Here is a 7982-nt window from a genome sequence, read left to right as displayed (position 1 = left end):
AAATCGAAAATAAGATTATATGTTACGAAGTGTACACATGTAGATTTTACAAACAAAACATAAATTACCTGCCCGGTAAATAGTTCTAGAGTAACTCCATATGCGAACACAGCAAAATAATTGGGTATTGATACTATACGCCAAACTTAAATGGATAGTTATGTTATGTTCTGTTAAGAAGAAACGAGCAGGACTTCCTATGAGGCTCAAGGAGGCGATTACTTGAGCCATAATCCGAATTATCACTTCACAACAAATTTATATTATTACATGGGCTGAAAAGTCCCCAGCGGAAGAAAACGCAATTTATCAAAATTTGCTTTATTCATCAACGTAATCTCAATCAAGAGCCACACAATCATTCCAGTCCCATCTAACATTGCAGTACCAGTTTTGTAGAATGATTTATCTTTTGCCGCAAAATAGGCCTCAGTTTTAGCGTTAAGCCCTTCATTCAAGCGGAATTTTTTACCGACGATTATTTTTTAGGCCTGCGAATAGCCAGTAGTCGCTGGGAGTCAAGTCTGGCGGATACAGTGGATGTGGGAGCAATTTGAAGGCCAATTTATGTAGTTTTGCCATTGCTTTGATTCACTTGTGACACAGTGCGTTATCTTGATGAAACAATTTTTATTTATTTGCCATATGCAGTGGTTTCCTTGTAATTTCGCCCTTCAAACGCTCCAATAATGCTATATAATATTCACTGTTGATGGTACCTCCCTTCTCAAGATAGTCGATGAATATCACACCACGCACATCCCAAAATACCTAGGCCAACACTCTTCCAGCCGATTGTTGTGCTTTCAGGCGCTTTGAGCGAGGTTCACCAGTTGCTGTCCAATCATATGACGATCGTATTGATTCCGGAGTAAAGTGATGAGTCCATGTTTTCCAAAAATTCCGTTTAAATATTGCCAAACACTGCTCAGAATCATTAACGCGTTCTTGTTTTTGGTCAACAGTGAACAAACGCGGCACTCACTTTGAACAGAGCTTTCTTATAGTCAAATGCTCGTGCAATATAAAACCAACACGTCCTTTTGATATATTTACGATGTTAACTAACTCACTAAACTTTAATTTTTGAAGATTCAAAACGATTTTGTTGATTTTTTTAATGTTTTCTGGAGTTACCACCTCATTTGAAAGTCAACCAACGTTTTATTGTTGTTTCTGGTAGAGCGGAGTCGTTATAACATTTTTCAAGTCATTGCTTTGCTTTGCCGTTATCGCTTTTCCCATCTATAAACAGTGTAAAATCAAAACAGGAATTCATTTTTGATCCATTGTTTTGAAAATAATAAAAGTAGTATCACTCTTAACACAATAACTCACTAACTTATGAGTAAAATACCATGAAATGTTAATAGCTTTCTTTTAAATGTTAGTACCAACTGAAAAAGCGTTTAGTGCAACAAAATTAGCGCCATCAATGTGTTAGGCCCGAGACTTTTGATCCCATGCATTATATAAACAAATTTTGAAACGAGTGTGGGCCTACAGTGTGCAATTATAGGGTCGGACAAAGAAATCTAATATCAATATGACCCAAATTATCCAAAAAAATTCATCAGAAAATTGTTAATGCTCCATATCCATGGTAGAAATGAGGATAAGATATATAGGATATAACTTAAATGGTCTGCGAAAAAACACCAAGTAAGATGGTGTGATGATAATTTTTTTTATTATTATTTAATTAATACATTGTTACTAGTCGTTTCCGTCTAACCTACAATTTGTCCTTATGCTAACTTAAATCTATGTATATAACTAGGAGGACCCATCGGCCCTAACTCTCTTGTGAAATAATGTTTATACATGTCACTACTGAATTTTTTAATATATGCACTTAACTACACAACACTACACAAGATCAGATGGTTTGATTCTTTTGAGTCTGTGTCCTGTTCTGGTGGTATCCAAAAGTTGCAATATTTCAATATTAGTATGAGAGTGGAGTCTTTCCTCATGCCCCCTTGCAATTCTCTTGATTTCTTGACTGACTGTGGGTATCTGAAGGTCTCGATGTAGGTAATCAGTCCTATAGTATTTGGGTGCACCCACAATACCTCTCAGGACTTTGTTCTGAAAAATTTGTATTTTATTAATGTTACTCTTTGCAGAACATCCTCATAATTGAACTCGGGTATGTCCATATAGGTTTCAATATTTGCTTATATAATAGCAATTTATTATATACTGATAATTGAGATTTTCTTCCAATTAGCCAGTACATTTTCCTATATTTCAATTCCAGTTCTTTTCTTTTCTTCTTTATATGTTCCTTCTAGTGAAGTTTTCCATCAAGATTCATTTCGAGATATTTAGCGTTGTTGCTATATAGAATGATAATGTTATTTAATGTTATTGGTGCTTGTACGATCTGTTTATAGGTGAACTGCACATGTACAGATTTACTTTCATTAATTCTTATTTTCCAAGCTTGTGTCCAATTATTTATATTGTCACTTACCTGTTGTAATTTTCGTGAGTCTTCTTCACTATTGTCTCCGACAGCTATAATCGCAGTATCACCAGCAAATGTAGCCATCGTGATATTTTTCATTTGTGGTATATCACAAGTGTAATGTAAATAAGGCCTTGGCCCCAATACACTTCCTTGAGTTACACCTACTTTGGCTTCTTTTATTGTAGAGTAAGCTTCTTCTTGTTGACTCTTTGACTGTTCTAAACATTCTGGTTGTAATGTATGATTTTAATAGTTCGGTGTGTTGTTGTGGTAGCATTCTCTGTAGTTTATGAACAAGGCCTTCATGCCAAACCTTATCGAAGGCTTGTGCTACATCTAAGAATATAGCTGAGTATACTTTTTCACTTTTGTAGGCTTTTTCAATAACATCTGTTATTTTGTGGACCTGGTCAATTATTGAGTGTTTGTTAATAAACCCAAACTGGTGTGTTGGTATTAGGTTTTTTCTCTCTATGATGGGTTTTATTCTTTTCAACAAGAGTTTTTCAAAAACCTTAGATATTACTGGCAGTAGTGATATAGATATATAGGATTTTATTTCGTTTTGGTGACTTCCCAGGTTTTGGAATCATTATAATTTCCGCCATCTTGCAAATGCCTGGGAATATCTTGCACATGTTTTAATCTAAATGCTGTATTGATCAAGTTGGTGAGTTTTATAATTCTCTTTCTTGTTAGTTTTTGCATTAACTCTCCTGTTATTAAATCGTAGCCTGGTGATTACCTGGGGTTAATGTCAGTTTTGATAATTTTGGTTAACTCTTTCGGCGTGACTAATTAAGTAATCGTATTTTCAGCTTCTATGTCCGATAAATTATGTTCAATATTAGCTTCGTTTGGTTTGAAAGTTTTTTCTAGATATTCAGCAAATGCTTCTGCTTTTTGGCGATTATCACGTGCTCAATTCCCACATAGGTCTCTTATACTTTGTGGCTTTCTAGAGTGAGTAGTCAGTTTCTTTATCATCTTTTAAATTTCTGACATAGTCATTTATGAATTTGTTTTTTTATTTCCAGTATTTCTCTTTTCAATAAAAATATTGAAAAGGCAAACTCTAACAAATTGAAGGAGTACGTCCATCAAAGGCTAGTTAAAGTTTGGGTCCGAAATCTTAAATATCCTACGTTAAGAACAATATTAAGCAAAAATTATTAGATGACGAATAATTAGTTTCAATATGTGTACCATGTGCCTTTTAAATTCAACACAAAAATAACATTTCAAGCAGCAACTTCAACTTCAATAACAAGTGGCTGTTAAAAAATTAAGAGCCTCTAAGTCTCTATTATTTTATTTTAACGAATTTATCATAAACTAGTCAACTTATATCATTTCATAACTGGTCTTTTCAACCTATCTGTTGGAAAAACTATTACGATTAGTTGATCACACTACTATAACATTATTTCCAACTTTATTCTTACTATAAAATTTACTCTTAAAACTCTCTTATTGTATAACCACATTTAAATTTATTGTTATTGTTTATAAAACGTATCAAATATATTAACATTTGTTTATATAAAAATATTAATGCGATTTGTTCCAAGAATATCTCATGTAAACAAACCAACCATTATTAGCTGTGGCCACTTTTTTTTCAACCCATTTACATAAGCCAGACGAAGACACATGTGATTCAAATATCAATATGCATAATGACGTATTTGTTGTAAGTCCCCTTAACGGCTATATAAATTACAAGTTTGCTGCTCGTTACTGCAATATTCAAAATGAAATTGTGGGTAAGTGTTTCAAACAATTGTCATAAGTAATTATATCATTATAATCTTTGTAAATTTAGATTTATGTTATTAATATGTAAGTCAATTCTATATATAGAATTAAAAAAAACTGTATATATCATATTAAAGGCCACTAAACACCTAAACACAACAAAACGCTTTGATAAAGAGGAAAACAAGTTTGTTTATTTCGCTGTTATAACATTTCGAGATTCGGTGAGGCAATGAACTTGCCGAAGGTCGATTTCAAACAATTTCGGATAAAAAGACATCGTGGTAATATTAAGAATTTGAGACTGAATATTATTCGTAATTCGATTAACCACGCAGTTTCAATTTTTACTGCATTCATTCTCTTCGATACAAAACCCTTCTTAAACTATTTAAATCACTCAATGCAATTATTTCTCACTCAAATGAGTCTGACCATATAATTCTACAAACAATCATAATCGGAATTCAAATTAGATGGTCAACCAGAAGTTCCCATAGAGGATTCATATAAAAAAATCATATTTCAAGCAATATTTATTGCTACTATTTTAAGAGTATGTATTGATAGTCAGCAAATTTCAATAAGATGTTTTACATCAGACAAGTTTAACTATAAATGTGGGTGAAAATTTATTTGTACACCCAGTATATCTTATTAACCAACAATAATGAACATATTGTAGTAAAATATATAGATAGATTAAGGGCTTATTGATTGTCCTGGGGATAATAGTATGTCGGCTTGTTTTTCAAGGATGGTTTCTAAGTGTGTGCGGCATAAAGATGCCTTCGATAGAGTCACAGTGTACTTCAGCTACAAATAATTGTACTCGTGGCATGTCTAACTATAACAGCAACTTTGTTATACTTCATTTCATTTAGCAGTACAATTAGTACTCCCTCACATGTATTTGAATCTGATTTAAAAGGAACTTCTATCGATGTTACAAAATAAATATAAAAAGGAATTATTTCTCAAGTGTCAAAAAATATGGCTGTTCAATATAATAATAAACACATTTTTTTTCTACTAGTTTACAAAGTTTAGTTTATAATAGTTTTTACAAAGACGGTGAATTTCTTATATATACTATTTGCATATAAATGAATTGTTATCGTAAAATATACACACAATCAGCAATAACTTGTTGAAGGTTATAATATATAAATATAGATTAATACGTGAACATTTACCTTTTAGTTATTATAAATTAATAATTACAACCACTATACAATATGCTTACGGTAACCACTTAAAGCACTAATTATCTTAAAAGCATTTATTTTATAGCTGGTTAAACACCTGCATATTTAGCCCGAATGGAATGATTTTTTCGATATGTTTCCAATGAATTAAACCTTTGTACTGTATAAATAACCACATGGCTTTCTTAGAACTCATGAACTTATAAATATTTCTTCATATCCATTATATACTTAATATCGTTAACGTCGAACCTAGTGATACCAAAAAATTTAAAATGTTTAAAAATAATTATCCATCATTTATTAATGGTTGCCAATTTTCATATTAGTAAATTTCTCTGAGAGAAAGCCACTCATTCGATAAATAAAGACGTTTTTTAATAAAATCATATCGTCTTTCATTATCTCTTCATTCCCATCGTCATAGGCATTTAATACCTAATTATTTCCAGTGACGAGACAATTCTTTATTATACTTGTCTTCCTTATTTAGTTCATTGGTGTAATATAACATCAACTTGTTACCTTATCTTGTGTTTGTATTGTATTTGGGATTCAGTAATAAGGTTAAGTTTTCCTGAATTTTTAATCAGTTTGTTGGAATGGTTCGTGTCTGATGATATAAATCTTTTGATGAGTAAGAAATTGTTGCTTAGTTGTATGTTTTATAAGTCTCATTTCGAGAAAACTCACATCAAATTTCAAGTAAATCGGTTGAGTAGAACTTGAGGTCACACGTCAACCGTCTCGAAAAAAGCAGTTTCAAGAAAAACGCGTTTAAAATTTCGTTCTTAGATGCCGCATCACTAAAACACCTATATCTCCGAAGCCGGCCTTGTGGCGCAGTGGTAAAGGCGACAGGAAGGTCCTCCTCTGTTGCTCTAGTCACGGGTTCGAATGATGCTTAGGCATGATCGTAAAATGTATTTGATTGTGATTGTTTAATATTTGTGATTGGTCTAGGCAAGATTGTAAAATCCGATAAGGAAAATGATCCCAGTCACGCCAGTAACCAGGCTGGGTAAGACCGGATGTATTCTGGGATGATTTCCAAAATTGGTCACTCGTCAATCGGTAGGTTTAATGCCGAGGACCCTGGTGCGGAGCCCAGGTTAAGCTGTAAATCACTTAAAAATCCAAGCGGTTGATGTGACTAAAGTCAATAGAACTTTATTTTACTATATCGTTTAAGTAAAAAAAAAGTTTAAATTTTGAAAAACCTTTAAAGGGCATTTAAGCTTCGAAAATATGATTTTTTTTTTAATTATTAGATTAGAATACCTTCTTAAGAAAAATAGCATTTACAAAATTCCGTAATTAATTTCTTGTCAAGCAAATAAATTGCTATTTCTGAGAGTGAATTACTTTAATATTAAATATACGAAAACCTGAATAAACATTTTCTTTTGTAGTTTTTCTTCATTCTCGTGCTCCTAGCCCTACAAGGCATCTTGGGTTTCCCCTCGAAGAGTACGGGAGGATCTAAAGGTGGTTCAAGCAGCAGTGGTGGAGGTAAAGGCGGCAGCTCCGGCGGCAAAGGTGGCAAAGGCGGAGCTGGTGGAGCTGCGGACAAAGGCGGTTTAGGATCTGGAGATCGTGATGGAAATACCAGGATAGCTTAACACCAAACATAAAGTCTATTATCGCTCTAAAACTCTGGCAATTATATGTAGTAATATTTTTAAAAATAAATTTATACTCCTGAAGTTACAAAGAATTTTTCATTTATTAATAAAAATATGTGTATTTTTTAGAACTATTAGTTAATATTAATATTTACATTAATGTTTTATTAATTGGTCCCACTAACTTGGCATATAATAAATTCCTCGTTATATTATATATCGATTATAACACTGCTCTTTTTTGAATTCATCCAATTAACCAGAATTATTATCAAGAAAAAAAATTGCAATTATCAAGAAAAAAAACTAGGTTGACGTTGGATTGGCAACCGTTTCGTAATTAGTCGAAGAATCCTTTGGGACAGTTAAATGGAATTCGGGCAAAAGTATTGCAGCTGGACACCAATACATGACATGCTATATCTATCGTATGACACCTAGCCATAAACTATTCCAAGTAGAAAACATTCAAACTTTGAAAAACACCCCTAGACTTGATACCTACTGGAATTTAGATAGGAGCTTGCAGTTCAAAAAAAAAACGGTCACCAAAATCAGTTGGTAGTAGCTCAGTTTCTTAGTCGAGTAATAGAATTTGGAGTCAACAAAACTTGGAAATTCAATTTATAGAGACACACCACGGAAATTTGGTTAGAACCAATGCCATTTCAAAAACAAACTAGCGGGCAAATGTACAGGCAATACTCAAACATAATATTATTAGAACCATAAGCTGTCCAGATAGGACCATAACGACATCCACCCCTGTGGTCTTTCCCTTAAGAGGGAGATGTTATATCAAGGGACTAGCAGGCCACGGCCTGCACTGCAATCTGTTAAGAATGGTGTAACGAGTGAGATGTCTAAAAGTAGTTGTAAATAGTCAAAAAGCTTATCTGTGATGGTTTCGCAGCA

At 32.9% G+C, this 7982-nt stretch overlaps 1 long non-coding RNA gene across 1 annotated transcript; it reads left to right on the top strand.

The window, feature by feature from the left end:
* The first annotated feature begins 4089 nt into the window (after positions 1–4089).
* Positions 4090–7284, top strand: LOC143196207 (uncharacterized). Its single transcript, XR_013005692.1, has 2 exons — positions 4090–4242; positions 6855–7284. It is a non-coding gene; the product is annotated as an uncharacterized LOC143196207 (long non-coding RNA).
* Positions 7285–7982: the final 698 nt, after the last annotated feature.

The sequence above is a fragment of the Rhynchophorus ferrugineus genome, unplaced genomic scaffold (genome assembly GCF_030347505.1).
Source record: "Rhynchophorus ferrugineus isolate W39M unplaced genomic scaffold, kcgeb_rfMv2 rfM4, whole genome shotgun sequence".
In the NCBI taxonomy this organism is placed as follows: Eukaryota; Metazoa; Arthropoda; class Insecta; order Coleoptera; family Curculionidae; genus Rhynchophorus; species Rhynchophorus ferrugineus.
Note: the sequence above shows the minus strand (reverse complement) of the source record. Positions and strands in the feature narration are given on the sequence as shown.